This window comes from Dermacentor albipictus, chromosome 3 (assembly GCF_038994185.2).
Source record: "Dermacentor albipictus isolate Rhodes 1998 colony chromosome 3, USDA_Dalb.pri_finalv2, whole genome shotgun sequence".
NCBI classification, from domain to species: Eukaryota; Metazoa; Arthropoda; class Arachnida; order Ixodida; family Ixodidae; genus Dermacentor; species Dermacentor albipictus.
In genome coordinates, this window is record NC_091823.1 from 109,566,041 (window position 1) to 109,592,625 (window position 26,585).

The 26,585-nt window shown below is 49.2% G+C and overlaps 1 protein-coding gene across 1 annotated transcript in view; it reads left to right on the plus strand.

Annotated features, from left to right (window-relative positions):
* The first annotated feature begins 3,572 nt into the window (after window positions 1-3,572).
* Window positions 3,573-26,585, plus strand: part of LOC135908458 (CD151 antigen-like) — a 138,361-nt gene continuing 115,348 nt past the window's right edge. Inside the window, exon 1 of the mRNA XM_065440225.2 lies at window positions 3,573-4,018. The gene's annotated coding sequence lies outside the window, so the exon portion shown is untranslated. The remainder of the gene's footprint in view (window positions 4,019-26,585) is intronic.

Consider the following 26,585-nt stretch of genomic DNA (forward strand, 5'->3'; position numbering starts at 1 on the left):
GAGTGGTAATCTCATGATATGTACGGAGCAAGTCTTTTCCTTGGTCTATGTGAATCAATGAGGCCGCAGGTTCGGCTGCGCGGTTCGTGAGGTCACGCGCAAACCTGTGGACAACCTCATTTGGGTTAATCCCATTCGGTCCAGTGATGCCCCTTAAGTGGACAGGGAACCAAGAAATGTGGTGATATCTCTACTCTTCAGTTCTGATAGCGACTTCCTGATCCCGAAGGATCTTACTTGGTTTTTCCGCCACCAATCCGGATGAGAAGGAGCGGATGGCCGAGCGTGAGTCCGAGTATATAAAGGCTGGCTTCTTACGACTATCAATAGCTAAAGCGACAGCAGCCTCCTCTGCCACATGGGACGTCTTGACCCTTGCAGAAGCTGCGTTAATGATTTTTCCCCCTACGTCCACCACTGTCATGGAGAACCTTTCCCCTGTGGGATACTGTGCTGCGTCGACAAAAAGCCCATCTAGCTTGTGTTGATGTAAATATTGTAGATTGCCCTTGCTCATGCGTTCCTGTGGCCCACATTAAACGCAAAATAACAGACCGTGTACGGGGTACACGGTCTGTTACTAAGTGAGACTTGGTGTCCTTGCTGAAAGATTTAGTGGGTTCGGGGCTATACTGGGGTCCAATGCCGGCCTCTTCCAGGATTTTAAGGCCAGGTTTAGTGGCAGTGAGCCGAGTGATTTGAGCTATGCAATGTGCTTCAATAATCTCATCAATAGTATTGTGGATTTCCGGGGCCAGCAGCTTTTCCGTGCTAGCAGACTACGATTAAGCTTTGCGTCTTCCATCTAGGAATTATGCTATGCTTAACCTCAAACACGTGCACCATTCTGGCATTCATTATAGGGGCTTTGAAGTCGGTAGTTATTGTCTTCGTGGCCTCGTTTACCGCCTTTTTCAGATTATCTAAGAGTTCCTGGTATGTCTCTCCTTCCGGAGTCTGCTCTTCTCCGATTTTCCTAAAGAGGTCTCAGTCTGTTGTGAATTCGAATGTTCTGAGGGGTTTGGTTATAGTTCGAAGAGTGAGTTCTACAATCTAGTGGTCGCTGCCCAGACTCTCCTGAAGGTTGTCCCAGTCCCCATCTACTCCGTGTACGAAAGTTAGATCCAGGGCAGTGTCCCTGCAAACCGAGTTTTCTGTTTTGGTAGGAAATCTTGGGTCAGTGACAAGGATCAAGCCGAGCTCTGTGGCACATGTGGTAAGCTCCGTGCCTTTGACGCTACCATAACCGTAGCTCCATTCCTGGTTCGGGGCTTTAAAATCCCTTGCCACTATTAATGGGGCTTTCCCGGCTAGCTTGACTGCTGAGGTTAGTGCGTGCCTGAAATTTCTCCTTTCGTCTAAGGGTGAACTGTATACATTGAGGATGAAAACACTCACATCCTGGGCCCTAATAGGGATTACCTCCGTGAGCTGGATCTCAAACCCAGTCATGTTTCGAAACCTGATGTTTAATAAAGGGCATAGGGTTGATGATCAATGTAGCAATACCCCGTCCTTTCTCATTTCTGGATGCCACAGTGCAATAACCTGGTGGTGAGACCTGGGAATCCAACACTGTTTCCTGAAGAATTATGACCTGTGATTTGAGCTTCACCGACCTCGCAAGGAGTGCCTGCGTTTCGGGAAGCTCGCAAAGTTCCGTTGCCAAATTTTCAAAGATTCTTTAGTGAACCCAGCCATTTTTATTACTAGTTTATGGGTTTGGCACCCATACTGCCATCACGCGGGACCGTCCCTTTATGAGCCTGTGAAGCCTTAGCTAGGGATGCTTTGTTTAGTCTTTCCAAGTGAGTAATTCTAGAGTCTATCCTTGAAAATGTACCAATCCCAAACCCCGTGCTATACAACCGCATGTACCCCGATGCATACTCCCCACTCTGCAAAGCTTACGAGGCCCGCGCTCACCTCGATCACATTATCTGGCGATGCCCGAAAAAGCTTCACCCACGAACACCCACTGCACTAACACTACACACATCATAACTACGGCCAAGCAGTGGGATACTTTGTTGCTCAGCTTGGACTAAGATGAGCAGCTCTGGGCCGTACGGATGGCCGAAGACGCCGCCAGAAAGCAACGACTGGCCGCCGTCTGAGGAACGAGGGACTGGAAGTTAGTCCCCCAACCCCCTACACCCCTGGACCCCATCAAGGACACAACAAAATTTTATCTCTCTCTCTCCAGCAGGTCGAGGTCATACTGGGTGACAATCCCGAAGAGCCAATGATGGCCATTGCCAAGCAGTTTCGAATGGTAGAATCAACAGCCAAGCTTTCTGTGAAAGATGTGCCTAGGCGCCACTTCTAAACAATGGATTTGCTTGCTCCCATAGCTCCTGTGCGACTCAAGAGTGGCTGGCTGTGAACTTCTGTGGGCACCTAAATATGGCGTTCCCAGTTCCCCGCTAAAGTAAACCTGCCGCCCTGCTATGTTTGGCTAGCGCCACTGCGTGGTAGACTAACAAGCAGTCATGTAATGCTAAAAGTAAAAACTCGCCAAGCCCTGCTATTGTGAAGGCACTGCGCGACTTGAACACGTGCTTTCTGATCCGAGCATTATCCGAGCCGTTATCAGCGCTGAATTCAGTCGATAGTTGAGCTGAAGATGGTTTTGTTCAACAGACTTACGAGAGAGGGAGAGACAGTTTTTAAATAAATAAATAAATAAATAATGAACGGCAACCCCTGTGGTATTTCCAGCGAGGTGCCCGCATTTAGTGGATTAGTTTGGTTATGGGAACTATTATTACCAATAAAACCAGCAATGGGCACATTTGAACCACAGTTCCATTTCAGAAAAAGTGCTGGTTTTCGTTTACGTGTTCTTTTTCAGGGGATTGGTACACTTGATCAACCGACTTTGAAAACAGCAGTGAAATAAACAATTTCCAAATGCTTGATACAAATATATCGTTGTTGTTCGTGAAGTCATCGTTATCTTTTAAAAAAACCTCGTGTACTAGTATCACTTTCTAAGCAGCCTATATGGCTTTGGTGCGCCTCGATACCAGCGCCGCCGTAAGCATGATCACTATGATATCAGCATCCATATTGAAACGGGATGGTGGTCATGGTGGTGGCGCATGCCACCAAGCTCGTTCACCTAACATTTCTGGCGTACCTTACTATTAAAATACCTTTATACAGCGAGCTACGTTATTCAAAACAGGAAGTTTGCTTCGTTGCATGTTTTCCGCTCTTTTTCGCCCCCATGTGGCCAATCATCCCCCATCAAACGATTATTCTACGATTATTTTTTTCACCGGCGGATTCTTTTTAACGGTTTCCTTACTGTCCTCAAAACGTAGCGCTTTGAACACACTTTAAACTTTAGCGCCACCTTTCGAAAGCTTCGCGCACCGCCGCGCTCCTTTTAAAGGCCTCCTAGATGAAAGGCGCTACGCGCGGTTTTCGTAGGTCATCTCCGAGGCCCCGTTTCGTACGACGACGGGGGAAGAGAAGGGCGCGACGCAGTGGAGAGAGAGCGACGATGCGCCGCGCCTGCCGCCTGGCCCTGGCCGACGCGTCGGGCGCGCCGCAGCCGCGCTTGCTGCAAACACGACGCCAGTGGCGTGTGCGGCGGCCGAAAGCGCGCGCTCCTGGTCGCTTCCAAGACGACGAGAAAGGAGGCGTGTCCCGTTGGTGCCGGCGCCTTTCCTTACGTGCGCGCGCGGGCGCGCGACCCGCAGTCGTCGACGTGTTGGTTCGCCGTGTGGTGTCTGCGCAACGTCGTGCTGAGAAAGTGAAAGCTCTCGCGCCAAGCGAGCAACGGAATTTTTGTTGCGGCGCAGTTTTCTTTCTCTTTTTTTTTTCTCTCGTTCCCCGCGTACGCATCGACGCGCCGTGATCTGCGGCGGCTTTCCCGTGTCGCGTAAACAGCTGGCGCCCGTTTCTTCTCGCTGAAGCGTACCGCCCTCGCCCTGTTCTCTGCGAGAGGATCGTACTACCTGCGTCTGCGACGGTAGCGGCACCACTCCGTCAGGCATTCAACCAAACGGTAAGCGTTACTCCCCCTTTTAAATTTTCGATAAAATTGGTTTAAGGCACTAAACCTTCAAATAAAAGTGTTACTCGAAGTAATGCGTGCCACCCGCCTTGCGATGTTCGCGATTTTAATGCGGTAGGCGGAAATCCGCCCGTCACCTACGTAGCCTCGTGTTGCACCCAGCGTCTTGCAATATCTGCAATTTTAGTACAGTCAACGGGAGTCTGCACGTTAGCTACGTGCGAGAGTCAACCACCTGTTGCTGTCCTAATCCGGATCAGACGCTTGTTTTCCCACCAGTGGATTATTCTCCATCATGCGACGGCATTTAATTTATTATTGGCTTGTAATCGTGCTTTCTTGGCCTTAGCTTACACCAAAAACACGCACTTAAAAGGTCAGCTTCATGTCCATCGCCGTTGCTGAGCCAGAAGGCAAGAAAATAACGTTACTAAACATCGTTCGGCGTTCCTTCGGCAGCGGGATTCGAACCGGCGACCGGGCTGCCGCCCGACGTGCCAAGCGTCCTATGTGCTTATCGCTTTCCCACTGCGCGAGGAAACGCTGCGATACAACAGTGACACATATATAGACATGTAAAACAAAAAAAATCGTTGCCCTGCTATGGCGTATAAGTGACTTAAGATTCTGAGCGTAGCAAGAACTGTCGCTCTTCGCATGACGAAATAGCATTCATCACAAGCGCAGTGACTCCCTTCCGATGTGAATACAATCTGGCACAGCTATGGTAAACACCGTCTCGAGTAAACACCGTATTGCGACGAGACTACGGCAGTAGCAAAGCCCCAACAAGATCACAAGTCATATCGCTTGCGATGCGTTCCTCTTCGCGGGTCCGCGCTGCCACTTGGCGCTTCTTGAAGGAGCATCCACGTGGGTCAAACAACTATGATAATTAACCGGAGGCTGTGGTGAGCGATTCAGTATAGGGACCGGCTAAGTAGCTCGTCCCGAACTGTTTGAGGGGCTTGCAGACGCTTTTGTGACATTGGCTGCGCGCGCGGGAAATTACACGTTTCCTTCCACGAGCCTCATTTCAGCGTGACCTTTCCTCGCGCTATTGTTACCTAAAGAGCGGTTGACGAATGTGGACTCAGCTGTCTGGTAGTTCTTTTTTATGTGGCAGCTTTGTGCAGCTGGCGGGAAACAGCTGCCAGAGAGAGAGAGAGAGAGAGAGAGATGGCGATATATTGTTTCCGTTTTCTCATTTAACCCATCCTACGCGTTGACCGCCGATAAGCTTCGTGTATATGGCTTGCCGCTTCGCTTCGTAACTTAATGCGTCTTCGTTCATTTAATGCGCAAACGTCCTTTCTTTTTGTTATTCCCTTTTGCTGCGTCTCCGCCAGCTTCCTTGCAAAACTTGTAACGGAACTTACATCGTACCTGGGTAGACAGTTTAATCAGTTGTGAAGATATGAAGCGAAGGCTGTTTCTCGATTGCGTGCACCCAATTAGCCAGACGCAATTAGCCAGTAAAATTATGCCAAGCACACGTCCCTTGTGTATGCTAGCTCCTCCACCGCTTCGCCTCACGACTCACACGCTCTTCGTCTCAGTGGATGTATGTCTGGTTTCGTGCTCGGCATTTCCAAAGCAGAAACGATTACATTTTTTTTTCGTACTATATATAGGGGTCTTCCCACAACGTATTGAAATATGCAGTGGAAAGTTGGTCAGTGCTGGCACGCATTTGAATCCTCGATCTTTATTTCGGGAGTGTGAACGGTACAGTCCTTAGGAGTTATACATTGTTCGCTTTGTGGTTCGCAATCATCGCAGCGCATGTTTGTTTAGAGGAGTCTGCGATCAAAACCACCTTGTTTTATCGTGGTCGCTAAACTACTAGTTCCAGGTGTCTACTCACATTGCGAGTGTCTCTTTATGAGTATTTAACCCGACCCTGTAACCTAAGCATCTGTTTGCGACAGCAGACTCGTTAGAGCTTGATACTCCTTAGCATTGATACTTCAGGCTTCCCCGTGAATGCTCGGCATGAGCGCAGCATCTGCGTTCGCACACTTTGGTCGTGAAATCGATTATTCCTACGCCTTCTATTAAATATGCCTTCATTCGTCTCTCAGTGGCTTCAACGCTCTTATGAAATCCTCCTCGCGTCCCTGCGTGGCGAGTTCAAAGCCAACACGTGGCCTCTGCCGTAGTGCAATAAAAAGACAGTAACTTTTGCATAAAGTGAAGTTCTTGACGTTTCATAGGCAACGGTACCCTTAACCTGGAAGAATGATTAACAAACTGCGTGGGCGCGCATGTGGAAAATGCAAGCCGGACTTCTCGTGAATTGGGCGCCGGAAAGCCAGTGCCTGCAGTATGACGTCACGGATTTCAAAGCATTCTCTCATATTTCAGCCGTTTTGGCGCATGAAAAGCCCTCTAAATTTTTGGAGGTTGAATCTTAGATTACTTTAGAATCCAGTGTGTAACTCCTGTTTACCGGCAGACCCGGTAGACAACTTAGGCTCGAGCTGAAGCTGTCGAAATGCATGACCACACGACGCGAGCGTGCATAAACTTCAGAACGGCGTCGCTGCCTTTCTTTTGTTGTGCATTTCTCGTTGCCTTGCCAAGTCTCCTCTCACGATTACGGTGACCATATGTTGCTGTCGCGGAACCGTAATTAACTAACGCAGCATTTTTGGATGTTTCTCTTTAGTGTTCGTTTAGCCCCCCTGTAATATGCCACCTTTATAAAAGTTGTTGTGTCTACAGACCATAATTTACACGGCTTGCACCCATATCTTTCCGGGTACTGCGGGAACCTACCGAACGAACGGCCGGCATAGCGCTCAGCCTGTTCCTCTCGCATACCTGTCGCAGTGCGAGCTCGCGCGTAATAACTTTTAATCGTCGTCAGCTGTCCCATTCACCAAACCCGCAGTTCCCTGCGCGGCCCGCGCCAACAGATGGCGACTGGGGTCAAGACTTATTACGTCTGCTCTAATCGCTGGTGCGACAGTAAGTAAATACACTTAAGAAATCTGGTTCGCGGAAACCTCTTACGCTACAAGAGTGAGCGAGAGAATTTTTCAGTCAATCCTGATGCTGGACATATCATTAGCGAAAGCGTCCAGTCAACGGTAAATAGCTCTACACCAACGAAACGCTTTGTGAATTAGGCCCCTGGCATATAGAGTATAGAGTAACTTGCTGGATACATAAGGCTGTCAAGTTTCAACGTGGGGCAACTAAAGGAAACACTATTGTGCGGGCAGCGAGGCCGAGAAACGCGAAGTACCCGAGAGAGGGAACGTAACAACGTGGGCCTTGCCAAATGAGTCCGTAATCGTTGCAGTCACGACTCGATCGTGTACGGAAACTGCGTCGGAATGAGCAGCTACCTTCTTTAGCTTGTTTTGCTTGGTTATTTGCTGTTTTTTTTCTAAACGTGCTTTCGTGAAGGTCGCCCGCAACAGTTGTTCAACCCTTTTCTGCGAGTTAGGCGTAAACAGCTGGAGGGAATTCTTGACGTTGAAAATCGCTTTTTCTCCTTTATTTTCCTTCTTCTTTTTTCCTTCACTCTCTCTCTCCCTCTCTTTCATGTGCGCGTGTTGGAGGCACGAAGGCTACACTACGGTTTTCACTACTTCGCCAGAATTCCCTCCCTCTTACCTTTCATTATGATTTCTTTAAACGTTACTTGTGTGGTTTTTGTCGTATCGCGGTGGTTGACACACGTTATAAATGTGGTCCCACCTGGAGTCGTTATATAAGGATGTTTCTTTTTTTTAAGCAACCAGAGCTTTAAGCTTGTTTAGTTGAATGCCTCGGGAAATGGCTGGCTAAATGACTGATACATAACGCCGGCGAATTTTTTAAAAAACTTAGAAGCCACTCTACCTTTCCTTGATACTGCGCGTCCCAGGAGAACGTGGCCTTCTGTTTGCTTGTTTATTTATTTGTTCGTTTATTCGTTCGTTTGACTGTCGTTTTTTGTTTGTTTGTTTGTTTGTTTGTTTGTTTGTTTGTTTTTCCCCCGCGGCAACAGGAGTATCGAAACCATTGTTCTTACAAACACCCCTCGTTGCAAGATATAAGAAATGCTGTTGTGTCTAAGAGAAAAATTTAGGAAGAGAGATGGGTTGGAAGTGGAGAGAGAAACACAATGGCGACGTGTGCATGTCGAAGTTCGACGTGACGCTTGCAGGCGTCGTGCAAGCGTCTTTTCATGTCCTGCGCTACATGCAAAGCGAAGCCACTTTTCTTGGCGTCGACTGGAGTGACCTTCGCAAGCCGGGTTATTATTACTAAGAGCCGTATACCATGAGGCGTGGCGAAAACTTCCGGTAAGAGAATGGTTCGAGTAGTGGAGGCTTCGGCGCCTCGCAAGGGAATATAATAATAATAATAATAATAATAATAATAATAATAATAATAATAATAATAATAATAATAATAATAATAATAATAATTGTTGCCATCTTACAATCTTTGTACAGAAGGCAGGCCCATCAAAGCCAAGAAAGAGACTTGCGTGACTAGGCCCGGCACGTCGGCAAGAAAAAAACAAAATGGAAACATGTGCAGCAATGAAATGCTGGTGAAGCTCATCACAACAACAAAATGAAGTTTAAATAACGCAGAAATAATTTAGCTGAAATCAGTGGCGACAGAAAAACGAGAAAGAAGACAACAATATTTAGTATTATACATAGCTTATAGTTCCTTCAACAAATTTTCTCAAGTTTTCTTTCGTGGTTGCCGTAAATATATGATCGGGTACGTGATTGAATATTCTTGGGACATTAAAGTTTGTCCAATCCAATCCAATATGCGTACCTACTCCCTATACCAAAATCTTGTTTTGCAGTAGGCTACTAGAAAACGAAATGTTTTCCGTAGCGCACGGGGAGCAATATGTTCCTGTTTGAAATCGGGGTTCCAAAATATGTCTTACCAAACTCGTTTGAGTGAACAATGTTTTGTATGTCATAAGACCCAGACGTATAAGCAAGTTCATATTGTCAGCCGAGGAAGAGTTATATACGCAATGGACTTCAACATACTTTTTAGAAGCCTGTCAATTCGACACTGCCATCGAGAAGAGCAAGAAACGAACAACGCAATGCCATATTGATTATTATTATTATTATTATTATTATTATTATTATTATTATTATTATTATTATTATTATTATTATTATTATTATTATTATTATTATTATTATTATTATTATATAAAGCGCCTCCTCTTGTACTTGAATGACGCATGTCTTTACAGCTTTTGGCGACATGCATTAAAGTTACATTGCCCGTAGCTTTAATTATTATAATATCCGCGGTCACTGGCTGCTGCAGTCAGCCCGCTGCCTGCTAATTATAACGGCCAATCGCCGTGCGGCCCTTTGCGACAACTACGTGATCGAAAATAACGTTTCCCGCGGCGGCGCAATTGCTTCCTAACGTTTGGCGATGTTATATAGGATGAGTCAGAGGCACACAAGCGAACCGGATTGACCTCGGCGGGGTCTATAGGAAGGCAGGGATTAGAGAGAACGAGGGGGGCGGTGCTCTTCGGGTAGGAAGGTTGCGGTGAAGTGGTTATTACGCCCGAGCACTCCGACACACCTGCCCGCGTGCTACGAGAACCTCGCTTAACCAACCTCACCATATGACAGATACATATATATGGGCGTGGCTGCTGCACTGTCGTTCGTAAAAGATTTCCCTTCGCTCGAAGGGCTGCATCATGCCACGTGGCTACGGATTAAATTCTACCACCTGGTATTCTCCAACATACGCCTACAGTTAATTGCTGGAACACTTTTTGTGTGTGTGTGTGTGTGTGTGTATCAGTGTACAGCCTGGTGCAAATACTGCGGGAACACCGTACGACCACGACCTCAAACAACGAATAGCTCGCCGAGTCAAGTTACAAACCTTATAAGTCAATATCTATCCACTATACAGTGGCTACCGTGACCACAGTGGCCTGTTTAATCGTCGAACAACTTCGCGCTCTACGTGCATGCAAAGTCACTTTTGCCTGCTTTTTTTTTTAACTGGAAACTGCAAACGCTTCCCGCGAAGTTGCGTGGCACGGCGCCAAGCGCGGTTGTCAGCCGAGCCGCCACATCCGGCACGCGAAACCGTGTCTCCCTGTCATACTACTTTGTCGGGTCATATACGTGAGTATACCTGAAGCCAAAAAACGATGAAGGCGACATTTTTTAAAAATTTTATTGCGACAGCAATTTTACGGACTCTCTAGACTCATTCTCGCCGGCGTCGTCGTGCTGTTCCGCTTTCAACGGCGCATGCGCGCGCCTCGCACGAAGAGAGTCTCCAGAGACGTGGACCCCAGATGGATTGTCATCATCGGTATGGTGCGGTCTCCGATAAAGTAGCGCAGAAAAATAACAGTGCTCCGAGTAAAAAAAAAAAAAGAATAATGAACTCGTAATAGTCCTGGCCAAAGTGCATGAGTCCTTACGCCGCGTAGGGTTAACGACTCCACGTAACAATACCTCACGCGTAGTGATCTTGCTATGCAGATTACGCAGCGCGTTACGTACAGTGACAACATAAAGAATCAAATGATACACGCTCGTCGCAAACTCCCAATTTTATTGCGAGTACTCGTGTACATATGTATACATTTCAAGGCAGACTATACTCTCAGGTCGTGAGTTTAAAAAATAAAATTGTTGCGAGATAGCACCGCGTAGGTATCATTATAGGTTTGCTTCTTTCTGACGTCCCTGTCCGTAACGCGCTATCCTATATAGGAAGAGGCCCAAGTAGCAACATTGCTCTTAGCGATTTGGCGCGAGACTTCAGACGTTGCGGCAATTCGCAATTGTTTTCCGGAAAACGAAACTTTAGACTGCGAAATGCCCGGATACTTCTCTCTCTCAAAAAAAAAAAGAAAGAAGAAGGAAAGAAATCCCTTGCATGCCTGTTTCCACTACGGGGGACAATTGATCCTTCTCGCTGGTGGCATGCGTCGTCTCGTCAGACAAGCGACGCTCAGCGCACGCGGAAGCTTTGTCGCTTCTACAAGGAAGCGATCGCGTTTACGTCATGCTTGCGTGGGCGGACACGCACGCGCTTGCCAAAGCGCATCTCGGGCACGCTTCTTTGCCTTCTGTTTCACGCTCACTTATCCGCAAGGGCCGTGCAGAAACGTTAACCGAAACGCTTACGGGCTACTGTGAAAACATGGCTATAATTAACGAACTTACTGCCGTTCAGATGAGCTCTGAACATACGCCGACTGGATTGTTTCTCTCGTACTTTTTTTGTTTTCTCTAAAGAATAACTTGCTGATCACGTGCGGCACAAACCACCGCTTCGCTTTCATAGCTGCGTTTGTATACGGTGAGGAGGACCCAACTCGGCTGGGGAGCTACAAATGTCGGGTGGTTGGCGAACGAAATTTATCAGCTCACATTTACAATCAGACTAATTAAGACGTACTTTATCTATGGGCTGCGCGCCATCCTCGACGACCATGGTTCCCATTTTATTTAATGCTTCTTAATTATTAATTAGCAATGAAGTAATTAATCACAGTTCAGTACGCGTTAAACCTTTAACATCTAAGCATGTGAGTAATGTAAGTAATCTTATAGGAAACTTCACGGTATCTTTCCGGTATCGACATGTGTACGGATTTAACCATTTTCTTTTAACGTCAACTTGGGGCGCTATAACGTAAAACTATTCCAAACTTTTCTATTCCAATGCTGCTATCAGCCCTCCGCGATTGGTCAAAAACTTTTTTCGACCACCCCCCATTTCACCTGTCTGTCACGCGACGTTACAAAAACCGCAATACCTCCCCATCTGATATGATGCATGCACACTGATTATGCATGATTTGACAGAAAAAAGAAAAACAGTTATTTCTGATTCGACCCCTTTTCGCCATTAGCCCTCGGCTATTGGTAAAAAGTTTTCGGGCTGCACCCACTTCACCTGCCTGTCACGCGACGTCACAAAACCGCATGAACTCACCGCGTCAAAGTGACGTGTACGCGATAAAGATGCATTAATATGCCGAACAAAACTGAATTTTTTTAGGAATAGCCGCAGGCTGCCCCGTTCCGAAAGGAATAAAAGATAGCTGCCGCCGATCGCTGAGACGCTGGCTACTCGCACCTGCCGGAGAGCATGGGTGTATTTGCGTATAATAAAACTTCTTGCGTGACCGTGTAACGTTTTTAAGCACTTTCGACACGTTTACTACCTCATTCTGCCAACTCTTCTTTGCTTAGGGTCAATTTTAGCGTCATTCTTAAGCTTCCGTTGCATGCCGCCGCGATTTTCGACCAGCCACCACAAGCTAAGTAAGGGAAAGCCGACCAATCGCAGACGCCGGCACCACCCTCTTCATCCGGTTATCGGTTTTCAATGCACTGGCTCTGCCCTAGTGAATCCCTCTCCACTTGAGCGTTCTCCTCGCCTCTTGTCAGCCAATTAGATACAACAAGCCGCTCAGTGTAGGCAATGTTATTCGTTTTTCAAGCAAACAAAAGGGACCTCCTATGAACGAGGAGAGCGTTTGATTGGTCTGTTCAGACAACCCTATGGGTGACCGCCCTGTGCTTGCGTCGGTGGTTACGCAAAGTTGACGTCAGGAAATTGGAATAGAAACATATTGGAATAGTTTTACGTTATAGGGCCCTTGGGTCCCCGTTTATGCGCCACCGGTTATGTACCATTGGTCATGTGCCGCTCTTCATAATAATCATCATAACATATCAAACATATCATCACCAATTACACACCCACGATAATGTACGTTGCTAATCGCAATAACGTCGCCAGTCGTCTCCGTACGATGGATGTACCGCCCTTTCTTTTTCGTGTCATTCTTGTCGCGCGATTGCGCGTGAGGACATCCGCTGTTCGCACTTTGAATGAAGCCATCACGGGTGTTCGGAAGGAGCCGACCTCGCGATGTCTGTCTTCGGTTTGTTCGATTCGCGGTCTATAGCTGTTGCCGAAGTCGGCACACCGATAATGCGCAATCAGCGCTGGAATCGACATATTTCGTAATGTGGGCGTTACCATATCGCAAAAATATGCGGTGCGTTTCGACGTGTATACACGGTGCGTCCCGTGCGGCATTAAAGAAACGAAGGAGATGGAGTGCTGTCTTCCGTATATCCATACCGCGGGTGGCTCATTGACTGCGGCGATATACGAGTAACGAACGTCGAGGGTTCGATGTCTCGTCATGGCAGCAACGTTAACGCTGTTCGAGGTGGAATGCAAGAACCACCGCGTACTGACGTTTTGTTGCGCGTTGAAGAACCTTACAGATCGATATTCAACGCTAACCCGAATCTCTCAACAAGTGTGAGCGTCTCTAACAACCCGGATGTGGCGTTGGGAAGTAGTAAAAGGCGGTCAACTAATGAGCACGTTTGACAAAGTGTAATCTCGGTGCACAATTTCGCTATGTGGTGAAACATTCCTGCCGGAATGTTATTTCATCGCTATTTCGTTTTGCAGCAGAGCATGCAGGTCGCGGGTTCAATCCCCAGCTCGCGCGGCCACGTTCCGACGGGGCGGCACCAAAAAAATGAAAAGGCGCTTGTGCTACGAGCGTCGCATGCACGTAGAAGAAAGCACTTTATAACGGCACTCTTAAGCAAAATTACACCCTTTTGCCACACAACAATAATGGTCATCCGTCTTGTCCACATTTCCTTTCTTTAACGTGGCGCGCCCGGTACTTTCCAGTAACGAACGGCATGCGCTTCATCAGCATGACATAGCATTCCCGACAGGAATGTAGTGGGTGCGGCGCTTTCAAGGAAGGAAGCGCAAGCAAGGCAGTTGACGATTATTGTCGTGTGGCAGAAATACACCCCAAAGGGTGTAACTTTGCCTGAGAGTGCGGTGAAAAATAACCCGTTTACCGCCACCTTCGCCGTCTCTCACCTCCACATCGCGACCTTGGAACGCAGAACCCCGTATTTCAAGTAATGAGCACACAACCGGCAAACTGAGTACTGCCTGCGATCTCTTCTGCTTTCTTTTGTAAACGGCGCTCACGCACGCTATCTGGCAGCCCCGCCCTTCAATGCGAAAATCTCTGTCCCTGTGTAAGGGAATTAGAGAAATAGAACGTGCGATGGGGGGTGGGACTAGCATCGAAGCATCGTCTCTGGCGTTCCGGCGTATACGCGCTGCTGCGCTCATTTCCGCAAGCGCTGCTGTACGAGAGATCACCGCTGTGGCTCGATGCTACACGTCACGAGGGCGCAGACGCGAGAGCGCAGCTGTGCGCGCGTGACCAGAGGTGGGAGGGAAGCGACACGGGAGACGCGCGGAGAGCACGCGCAAGTGCGCGATCCTCCGCGAGCGATGCTGCTGCGACGGTCTGTGCGGGGGGGACAGCTGCGTGCCTGCGTGTGCTCTGCGTGCGTATACTACGTACGTACGTACGTACGTCGTCGCACGTGGTCGTTCGCGGTGCGAGGCTCGCGCAGGTGGACGGGGGGGGATGCCCGTGTTTGAAATGTAACCGCGAGAAAGCGTGAGTGGAACGACAGCCACGTGAGCTGTCAGGATTGGGGGCTCAATCCCATCGTCCGTGGTCCTTTGCCAAGATTGGAGTACGGCATGAATTCGGAGGTAGCTGGCCCATGCCGTCGTCCAACTTATTTCCGCTGAGATCGTTGATGAAGTGAAGAACTGCTTCTCATCGAGAACGAGGAAAAAGGGGTTTATTTACAGAAATTAACTCAGTCTAACATGACTGCTTGAGAAAAACAGTATCACTCCAACATGACTGCATGAGAGAAGTGACTCAGTCTAACATGACTGCTCAAGAGAAGTGTCCTCAGCATTCGCACAACCACAGTTTTTATACACTCGATCCGCCGGTCCTACGACGCGGCGACTGTTCGTTTACTCATCACCAACTCGCCGCTGCTCTGCAGATCAGTTTACAGACACAAAGGCAACCGCGCTCTGATGCCCGACGACGGCGTTGGCGGGGTGCCGTTCCGGGAACTATCGGCGCCGATCGAGGGTCGCTCGTTGTTCCGTGCCAGGCCGAAGCGTGAGACGCACCAAAATACGTCGTCCCCACGGCAGCTTGTCCATGCGTGTCAAATCAGCTCCGCGTTGGGGAACTCCGGAATCATTGTTCACACACGCCGAACTAGTCCCGTCACAATGTCGATGGGGCGGGTGGAAGGCGGCGGATTCCAGCGCAAAGGCCGCTTCTTTGAACGCCTCCCAGCTGCGGCGACGGAGAGGGAGAGGTGCGCGTCGTGTCGCCCTGTCGTAACTGTGTGGCAATCTTGTTTCGCAGCTCGCCATTCTTGACAGAGCCGAGAGGTTGTCGGGAGTGCTGAGAAAGAATAAGAAAGACAGTAGCAAAGGCGCACTAGGTTAATGCTAGATGTTTTGATGTTATCTGATCTCACATTAAGGCGTACACTATGTCACGTTATGCGCACGCCGTTTGTTTACGGTATGTAGATGCTATGTTGATGTCGTGCGTGCGAAGGCGTTGCTCGAAGCAATACGGGAGAAGGAAGTAAATTTGCGTATTTGTTCCTTGAAGGGAATGATCCTCGCATTCATTCTTCAATTTTTTTTTTCCACACAAGCAAACATCGCAGGCTTAAACTGAAGGGGATGTTATTGCCAAATGGCCCACATCCTAAACGTATACCGGTGTTGGTGGTGGTGATGGTGGTGATGTTGAAGCAGGCGGGGTTAGCCTGTCATACAAAGCCGGCAATTGTTCCGCCTGATCCTCCTTCGAGTTGAGATCAGTGGGGTGTCACCAGATGTCGATGAGCCCCGTGTCTCGCAGGAAGGCTATCAGCAGTCGTTGCGCTCTCTTCCTGGATGCCGCGGGCCCTCCGGAGAAAACAACGTCTTCAAAGGTCCTGTGCGTGAGACCGCTTTTTTGTAGGTTATCGACCATCGCTTTTCTTTCTGTGTCAAACTGCAGGCATAGCCAAATGAAATGTTCGATGTCGCCAATGTCACCACAGAAAACACAGAGTGGGGAAGCGTATACCCTCCTATAACATTCACAAAGGGTTATACAGTCGCTGGCATTCTGCAAAAAAAAAAGGGGGGGGGGGAGGGGTGAAGTTTTGCCTTGACTTTATTTCTTGAATGGTCACCAATGAAGTAAATAATCACAGTTCAGTACACGTTAAACCTTTAACGTCTAGACAAACCCGAAACTTATGACCACATGCTCTTTGGTCCCGTATTTTGCACGCACAGAGGTGTTTCAGCAGTTTATTTTCCGCGTTACCTGAATTACGGGCATTCGCCGCATTCATTTGATCATGTTGCACAACATGCATATGAATGTTTTGTTTACGTTCCACTGCGTGGTTCGCAGTGTACTATACATAAAACAAACGACATAAAAAAATCACGCTATCGCGAACCAACGGTAACTGTATTTGTGCGAAGATCGTCATAAACCACGACAAACTGTACGCTTACATCAAAACAAGGACCACTGCGACTATAACAACTATACATGTAAGGTTCGTACATGAAACCATGGATCATAAGACCATTCTGTCATTTGCCTCTCATGGTTCTTATTATCCTTCTCCCACTTCGCAGTCTACAGCGCAGCGACTCTAATTAACCATAAAATTAATTAGAGTCGTTGCAAAGTAGATGATGGACTTTCCAGTAAACCCCGGTATCTCATGTCAAGAACGCCCCGGAATCAGAAGATACCGGGCTGTAGGGGCTTAATAAAGATGTTTATTTTATCTCTATGTAGCCGCCTTGTCCTCGACACTTCACTCTATACATCTACATCAGTGACTATGACAGGGACAACGCCAAATAATCTAATTTACAACAGCAAGGCGAACAGCAGCATCTGCGTTTACTAAGCAACAGATGCGCTTGCACAGAGACTTGGGGAATGTCAGTGCATGCAATGTCTGAATTATACAGGGTTCTTTTTCTGGGCTTCTTCAGATACAGTTTGCTCCTACTGACCAACAGTTGCAGGGCAAATCTTCGTGCCATTGCACGTTATTCAAGCTCGGGCTATAAGGGCACATTCACACCGGCGACTTGAGGAGGTCGCGCGACCAAGTTGGTCGCTTTGCGACCAGTCGCAAATGGTCGCAAACGGTCGCCTTTCTCGAAAAGCGATCATTTTGGGCGAGTCGCTCTCTGCGCGATTTTTCAGTCGCGCGACCGTAGTCGCAAAACTGATAAACCAATCAGCGGCGCACCGGAAGTGATCTTTCGTGTGTCTACATCCGGCCTCCTCCGGCGTCGCATTCAAATTCCGCGTAGATTCCGAGAGTTCTCGCTGAGAACGATAATCTCCGGGATTGCGACTTGAGGGTCGCGCTCAGCCGGGCTTGCCGGTGTGAACATCAGTCGCCTTCGGTCGCTTTTTGATTGCGAGTCGCAAACGGTCGCGCGACCTCCTCAAGTCGCTGGTGTGAATGTGCCCTAAGAGTTTGTCTTGGTTTGCTTAAATGCGCATCAACTGCGGCGACTATTGCTATCGCCCGAGACCAACCAATACAAACAAACATTGCTGTGGAAGTGCTAAGAATGCAGATTGGGCACTTTGCCGAGCCCGTTCCCATTATCTTGCAACACTATACCGCCATTAAGGCCGCAGGCATAATATTGTGTTACGATTTCGGATTAGTGCACTCGCCTTTCGCCAAGCTTCACTCTCGCAACTAAGGCATCGATTCCTCCACGGTGTTTGGCTTGACCTGCAGTGCACCTCACCGTAACCAGGAATCAGAAAAAAAGTTGCGCTGTCATCACCTGCTCTTAAACAACTAACTCTGCTCCTTTCACACGAGAGGTATGCCGACCACGTACATATCTGTATAGATGGTTCAGCAACTCTCCAGTGTTCCTCTGGAGTCGTGGTTTTCCCAGCTATAGAGCCACCACCACCAGATTCAAGACGTGTCACCCAACCACATCGACGCTGCGGTACTTGCAGGTCTTCGCGCTGCACTTCGTCTCGTCAGCCAAGAAAAACCTAGAAGATAGTTCATATTCAGTGGCTCCAAGGCAGCACTGCAGCCTTTACTATCAGCCCTGCGGCTCGAACTACACGAACAACTGGTATTCTAGATTAGAGAACTAATCCACACCTTGGCTGAGAAAGGACACCGCGTGACATTTCAGCGGCTTCGAAGTCACTCCGGTGTCACAGGCGGCAAACACGCCGATAACGCTGCTTGGTCGGCTCTTCAAGGCGACAAAGAGGAGTCGATGCCGTTATCAAGGACAGACGCCGCTAGAAGACTTAGAATGCTCACCAGGGTTATCACGTTCTCCACATGAAACGCACGAGGTTTACAAAGGAACCGGCTGCACCACCTAGAACTTTTCTCTGCCTTTGTGTTCCAGCTGGACTGTGCCGACGGAAAGCTAGGCTGCTTTGTCGAACATTGCTAGTAGTGGCCTTTACAAAGTCTTTTATTTGCCGGATCGGATGGGCCGACGACGTCTCGTGTGATGACTGCATGTGGTAGCGAGGAGACTCTGCAACACCTTCTCTGTGACTGTTCTCGCTACAATTTACAGATGCGATCACTCGCAATCGCGGTAGCGCGCTTGGACGTAAGACGTGTAACAGAGGAAATCATTTTATAATGCCGACATCACAAGACATAGCAGCGGAAGGTGACGAGGGCTCTCTTGCACTCTTCAAGGACAACAGACTAGGACAAGCGTCTGTAGCTTGGAGTGATGTTTACAATGTTACAAGTGCTACTATGCTGTGCGGTGATTCTATGTGGTGACAGTGACCGACTGTGATTGTGTGCCTGTGCTCCCTTTCTCTACTTTCCTGTCGCTTTACATCCCTATCCCCTCTCTCCCCAGCGTAGGGTAGCAAACCGGAACTTCCCCTCTGGTTAACCTCCCCGCATTTCCCCTTTCTTCTGCCCCTTTCTCTCTTGCACAAACACGCATTTAAAATTAACTGGACTAAATACCGAATCTACTGCCGTAACCACGGGCGGAACGAACAACGACAACAAACTGCGCTCACATCAATGACGAGAACCGTAACTGCATTGACATCATCAACGACAAGAGAGCAACAGAGTGTAACAGCGACACGATTAGCAACAATAAAAATAGCGACGGCGATATGAACAACGACAACGACAGAAACCGCAACGGATTGTTATATATGGCATTCCGTAAAGTGGTTGCTGCGTTATATAGAATTAAAAAAAGACAAAGAAAGAAAGCACATTCCAGCGATAATAATTGCAACAGCAGTGGTCTATAACGGCTATAAGCCTACTAGAGGATTAAATATTGTTTTCTGAGTACTTCCCCGTATAGAATAACGAAGGAGCGAGGAAAGTCGGGATGCCGCAGGGCGGAACATCACCATCGCCTGTGCATGCTGCGCGGGCTATTTTCTGCGCTTTCTCGCGGGCGGCGGTGACCTTCACCGACGCACTCTGAGGCAATGAGGGAAAGAACGCTTTCGTGTCTCCTTGGCGTGCGCGCGTTTTGCGGACACGCCCAAACCGCGGTGTCGCAGTTGTTGGTTGCGGCAACTTTCTCTTGCACCGCCTGGTGGCACAGCAGTGAAGCAGGCTACGCGAATGGGCGCGGATGTGTGGTTTTTATCTTTCAGTTTAGGGATCACAAAAATGCTTCTGAGCGGCCAACAGTCAAAAACATGCGAACAGCCAGTGTATCCATCTGCTTTGCTTTCATTGAGTACACCTGTTCTACGTCACACTAGGCTTTTTTTTAAAGCTCCGTGCGCCGCAGTGGCGCCTGCTGCTTATTAAATTCATTTTCTTGTTAGCATACGGGAATCTGCTTGGTTAAAAGTATTGAGGAGTATTGAAGAGAGCAGCTCTCACAGGTGGAAGCCGAAATGATCGCTACACGAGAGAGAGAGAGAGAGATAGAGAGAGAGAGAGAGAGAGAGAGAGAGAGAGAGAGAGAAACGATGATACATTTATACTGATAGGTAGCGAAATTAAACGCGCCACTCACCTCCTGAGGCTTTGAAGTGTGAGAATAGGAAAATATAAAGAACAAATCCTTGCCCCGCTACACAAGGAAACAGGCCGACGACCCCACCGGAGTAATCGACCATTGTTTCACTACCGAACGCAGGTGCAGTGTCCGCTGAGCGGTGGACCGTAAATAATTTCGAACTTATTTTTGCCTGTCACTTGTCTCAGCAGCGCGTAGGAGAATCGCCTGCGCAGCCCAGCTTCTTCGCGGCGGGGTCACGGTAATAGCTTTACCCGATTTCATTTTTGTGGCATCGAATACCTCTGCTCCACAGTCGTGTGTACGTACGCAAGTTCACTTTGAAAAGAAGCTTTTTATCGCTTGGAGTAAGCTATTTCTTTTTTTATTATTATTATTATAGGGAGGTTTGCGTTATTCCCGGCTTTAAAGGAGTATTTCGGTCTCTGCCACTCATTTTCTGGCGGATCGGAAAAGCACCAAGCCTCATTTAGCGACAACAATAACAACAACAACAACTGCGACAACAAACAACTACAGCAGAAGGCCTCTTAACGACAAGCACTCTCCTCTGCAAGAGTGTAAATGGGGTGGAGCAAAGGGGGGCTTCACAAGTCGCCGTACGCGTAATTATCGGTGTGCTTTGAAGTCGAGTGAGAAGTTTGAAAGAGCGCTATTTTTCCTTTGTGGAGCTCCCCGCTTACCCTTGGTGAATTCCGGCAGCCACCGTGGCACACTCAATGACGCCGCCCCGTGTTCGGCATAGCGCTTTGGCGAAGAAAAAGCGTTCTCAGCATGGCGCCCGTACGCTCCCTGTGGCTCGGTCTCATACCGGCCGCCGTTGCTATCGCAAGTTTTCTTTAGCAGTCTCCCGTATACGCGCGCCCATCGTACGGGGCCGTATCTCATGGGGTGAGGTTGGGAGGGTGGGGGGGGGGGGTGGGGGGGGTTGACTGGGCCGAGCCGAAGATTTATGACGTTCGCTCCCTTGGTGGCTCGCGCTGCAACGGCGTGAAAAGCTGTCGCTTGGTTGGAGGGGGAGGGGCGCCTGTGTATATACGTACAATCGCAGTTTTGGGACAGCGTCGCAGTCGTTAAGTGTTCCCGTTCTGTCGCAGTAATAGTTCTGTGCAACGCCACTAGAATACTCGGGAGTCACGCAGTGTACTGTGTCCATAACGTGATTTGGACTCTGCGCGCTTCTACATGTCCGTGCGTCCCTCCTTCCTTGCTTTTATTTTATAGATTTTTTTTTCCTACGCGAGCTGCATGCATCCGCTGATTTCACGTGTTGAGTTTACGATATTTACGAGCATGTTTACATCCATCGTGACAAGAACGGGCTTGCTTTTTGTTTCAATTTGATTGTTTTTATTATCTTTCCTTGTTAATATTTTTCCGGTTCACTATGAAATGGTTTTGTGTGTGTGTCTGTGGGGGGAGTGCGTGCGTGCGTAAGTCGAAACGTGCTTCATGGACACACATTCCATTCTGGAAAAGGTGAGGAGAACCAATTAGCCCTGGACAACACGCTGGGCATGTTCACGGCAACATCATGAAATCACAACTGGTTCTGCGGGACCGTCGCCCAAACCAATTACAAATCCAATAATGAGAGGAATGCGACAGGAACAAGCAGTATACGCACCCTTACTGTAAGGCGCCGGGACGTCACAAGTGAGGTCACAGTCGGTTGCCTGTTCTCCTCCTTGATCTGGATCGAAACGGGCTTTTGTAAGATATGCAGCCGCCGTCGGCGTATTCGCATCGGATGTCTCTGCCAACAACCTTCAGAAAAGAGCAGCAGTTTGCCAGCTTCCGCACGAATTACGAGTGCATTGTTGCTCAGGTGCGACGCTTCTGTGTCGAGGTCTTTGCTGACCGTCTCGCTACGAAGTATTGAAGGACCCTGCTACTAATCGAAAAGGCTAGCGCAAGCTCCTTTTCGCATTTCGCCAAAACCGAGCCGCAGTCGAGGTGCGCGCGCGCCAATGTCTCAGTGCCACACGGCATCCTCATTGATGACGCTTTTGCCGATGATCCTCCGCGCTGAGTGGCTATGGCGTTTCTCTGCTGTTTACCAGCATTACAGTGCACGCAGTCAGTTCTCCGACACGGATGTCATGACCAATTGACATACGAAGTCGTGAAACTTCACCATGACATCCAACAAAAAGGCCACGAAGTCGTTTTTCAGTGGGTGCCTGGCCACTGTGGAATCAGTGGCAATGATTCCGCCGATAACGCTGCTCGCACAGCTCATCAAGAAGAGCACAGCGTTCCGATTCCGCTTTCAAGGACTGACGCTGCAAGGCAGCTTCGACACCTGGCACGTAGCCTCACAGCGACCGAGTGGAAATCGCAAAACTTACGACTGACACGACTACATCGACTAAACCCCTCCCTGCAGCTCCGACCTCCACCCGGACTTCCTCGACGTGAAGCTACGCTTCTCTGTCGCCTTTGGTTAGGAGTGGCCTTCACAAAGGCATACTCTACATTAATTGGAGTGACTGACAGTGCAGCATGCGAGGTCTGTGGCTCCGAAGAAAACATCGACCACCTGCTGTGCCATTGTCCAAGATATGACCTAGAGAGACAAGAACTTGCCAAAGCTTTCCAAAAACTGGACAATCGACCGCTTTCTGTGCAGGTGCTGCTGGAACACCGCCCCCATCGCCCGTCGGCCCATAAAGCAGTGAAGGCACTTTTGTGTTTCTTAAGGACGACGGGCTTGTGCGACCATTTGTGACTACCAATGCAATTTCTGTAAGGCCACACACGTCATCGAACTCACTGCAATTTCCTTCCCTCCTCTCTCTCCCTGTTATCTTTGTTTTCCCCTTTTCCCATTCCCCTGTGTAGGGTAGCCAACCGGACGTGATTCTGGTTAACCTCCCTGACTTCTTCTTATCTCTTTCCCTCCTTCCTCTCTGCTGAACACGAAGTCGCAGGTGCAATTAAGGGCAGCGGTGGGCGCGTCGCGATGAAAACGGAATGAAAAAGAAAAGAAAACTCTCTTCTACTTCGGTTAAGGTGCGCGTTGGAGAACTTCAGGGGGTCAAAATTAATGCGGCCACTTACGGGGCCCTCTCATTTATGTATAACACAAGTGTCGCGTTTGTGACACGTTAACCCACAGAAGGCTGAGAATGATGATGATGATGATGATGATGATGATAATAACAATAATAATAATAAAAGCGTGAGGTAATGATTTTTCCCTGCAAATGAGGGATCGTATAGGTCTCCAAAAAGTTCATTGCTTCTTTTCATCTTTTTTCTTTCTTTTTCTGTTTGACAACGCTTCATCTTCGTGCGCTTCTCTAAAAGCACCAATGAGTGCTCTAAGATGGATTAAATAAACCTACACAATAGATTGCAGAGCGCCACGCACGGCTGCCAGAAACCAAGTGCCTCCGTTGCAGTATCTCTCTCTCTCTCCTCCCACCTCCGTTTCCTCGGCTTCCCCCTTGACTCGAGGCGAACGCCCGCGGAGTAGCGTCGGCGACGATCGCGCAAACGACTCCACGCCCGCGCCTCCGTCTCCGTAAACCGCGCGCGCCACCTGCGGCGCGGTGGCCTGGTTGGCTCAGCTTGGGTTTGCGCACAGAGGAAGGAAACTAAGGAGAGGCCCTGACGTCACTCTTTGTGAAGCAAAAGTGAAGCCGGAAGTTGGCGTTGCTCATGGCGATGCTCCGCCTTTTGTGCCACCCTCCTCTCTTGTTTACATCTTTCGCGAAACCACGCCGCGCTGCGCGTGGTATCGCGCGCGGAGCGCTCGCGCTCGCGCAACATCCGGCAGAGCACGGTGCAGGTAACACAGCGCAACAAGACACGGTGACCAACGCAAACCCGCCCACACAGCGCCTTTGCCACGGCACGAAACCTACCAGAGCAACACGTGTGAGCGCTCAAAAACTCAGAACAACGCCGCCATTGTGGCCCAAAAGGCGTGGCCATGCAGCAAAAATAAAATAAAAAAGCAGCAAAAAAATGAGAACCTATACGTCATTTCCGCCACACTTTTCTCCTATCGCGCGGAGGGGGTAGGGCTAGACACCATAGTAGGGCCTCTCCTTAGTTTCCTTCCTCCGTGGGTTTGCGTGTGGTTCGTCCCTCACAAAAGGGGCAAGGAAGCCTTGTTAGCCGCGGAGATATACTGCGGGCGTTTACGCGGAAGCGCCGCACGCGGGCCCCCTACGTGTGCAATGCCACCGCCGCCCGCACGTGCTTGTGCTGTGGCCCGAGCGCAGGCGGTAAAGAATGTGCGCGCGGTCTTTTTTCGTTGTTGTTGTTGTTGTTCCTGTTGAGCAGCAGGGAACGCCGGCTTCTTGGGCAGGCATACTCGGCTAGGAGCAGGACCGGGCGTCACGATTACGAAGAAAACTGAGTGGGAACCGGTGCGCTGTCCTACCGTTGTACAGACCTAATTCACAGAGTATATATAGTGGCGAGCCGCTATTGGTGTTCGTTGACGTGAAACGGGGAATATGGGTCACTGACGATTCTGCTGTCCCGCATACGTAAAAGTAAGTCCCGGGTGGCTAATAAACATGGCGAACGAAATTAATGACAAGCTCGAGGGGTCGTGGAAATAAACGCAACAATGCGGCAGAAAACACGCGTCTGGTTTGGTTATTCGGGAGCTCTGCGGCTCCGCTCATAGAGCTTATAGGAATTGAGTAGCGCAGGACTTACTGAAAACAACTTTTAGACTATACCAGCTGCATAGTTGCGAACTCGCAGACGCGACAGTGGGAATGGGCTCAAATGCGCCCCCTGTGTCTGAAGCACTGCGTATGTACCATATCGTTATGCTAGAATTTAAAGTTTATGTTTTAGGTTTCATCACTCCGGCGGTAATTCAGTCTTTGATTGCCAGAGCTTCGAAATACTGCGCTCGTTACCGGGCTTGTCGCTACGCTACGTGCTTGGCTTTGCATGTGAATTTCGCTGTTCCAAAGTCCGTGAGTGTGAGAGAAAAGGAGAAAAGGATAATTTAAAGGCAAATAGGTAAACCGACGCTGAGCACGGTTGACTACTCTGCACTGAGGAAGGGGGAAAGGTGAGGGGAAATAGAGAGAAGAAGAGAAAGTATATCGCCGACGTAGCAACAGTTATCTGCTTTATATCACAGACGGTCAGTCAGTCCGGTAGCCTTCAGAAATCGTGACAACGCTTTAGTGGCCTTGAGTAGCTGCGATATGCGAGACCATGGTCCCAAAATCTTGGTTAAGGTGGTTTTCTGTCCAACCGATTTAGAGCTGTGCGTATGTCCTGTCTTTCATTTTCAAAAGAGCTAGGTGTCTCCTCGACACCGCAGGAACTGCACTCGGTGCTATCAGCCACTCCAGTCAAATAATGAATATGCATGGTGAATGCAAAGCCCAGGCGTAAGCGACACACCATCGTATCGCTTGCGCCATGCGGTGTTGCATGCGTGCTTCTCGCTCTCCTCAGCTTCGGAGCGCCATGCTATAGATAAGCGTGTTTTCCAGGAGCTTCGCACAGTGTCCGGTGCCAGGGTCTAGATCTTGTCGCTGGCGAAATGGCTGGAAACCTTTGACAAGAACTGTTCATGGATGCGACGTTTGCAATGCTGAAGGTCAATTATATACCACAGTCAGTTCTTGAAGAGATTATACCTCTCCATCGTTCGTTCGGCGGTGTCTTGTATACAATCACGCATACATAAGCAGTTTCTCTTATACCGGCCGACTCATCGTTCGAATGTTTCCACGTTTTCGTGCCGTTTTTAATTTTCTTTATTTTCAATTAGCAGTGCGCTCAGTCTAAACGACGAACAGGCACCCCGCGTCCCAGCATTGCGGCCTACCCTACTGCTGCGGGCACACAATACGGAAGTGATCTGCAGAAGTGGGCGAAAATTAAATGAAACGGAAAAGCAGAGTTTCGCTGACCGGCCCCGCAGAGACATGCAGTCCAGAACGCAACCAATCGTGTGGAAGTCTGTATACTGCATCGTGCAAGAGCGCAGTGAGGCGTGGGCCCAGCGCCAGTGTGTATAGTTTTCCTTCTTCCTGCTCCAAGAGTCTCGTTCGAGACGGAATCGAGAGTCAGTTCCACCTCGCCGAGCGATTGTTGTTTCGCACAGGTACTACACATGGACAACGAAACGGCGCGAGGGATTGCTCGGCGCCCGCACTCTGACAGATGAAAGCAGCGTCGAAATACGCGGAAGTGACAAACGGAGCGGAAGAAAGGAGCTAGGGCCGAGCCTGAAAAGAAAACGTGAAAGACGCACCACGGCGTGATAACCCAGTGAATGTAGCCCGCACCCACGCCCGCACCCTCGCTCCGATCCCTCGTCGGCCCCATCCGGAAGCGGAACGCGCCCGTCCACGCGAATCAACTTGAGCGAAGCCAAGAGACGAACCCACGATGGAGACGTCGCTGTCCGTGACTGCGGCGGCGGGAGTTGGCGCGGCGATTGAAGGAGGTGCTGATAGGCCCTCGCAGCCTCTCGTACATCGCGCAAAGCCCCGCGCGTCGCGCACGAGACAAGCAGGAGCGTGCACGGTCTTTCGTGGCGTGGGCACCGGTGCCTGCGACGTAAACATGACAGCCT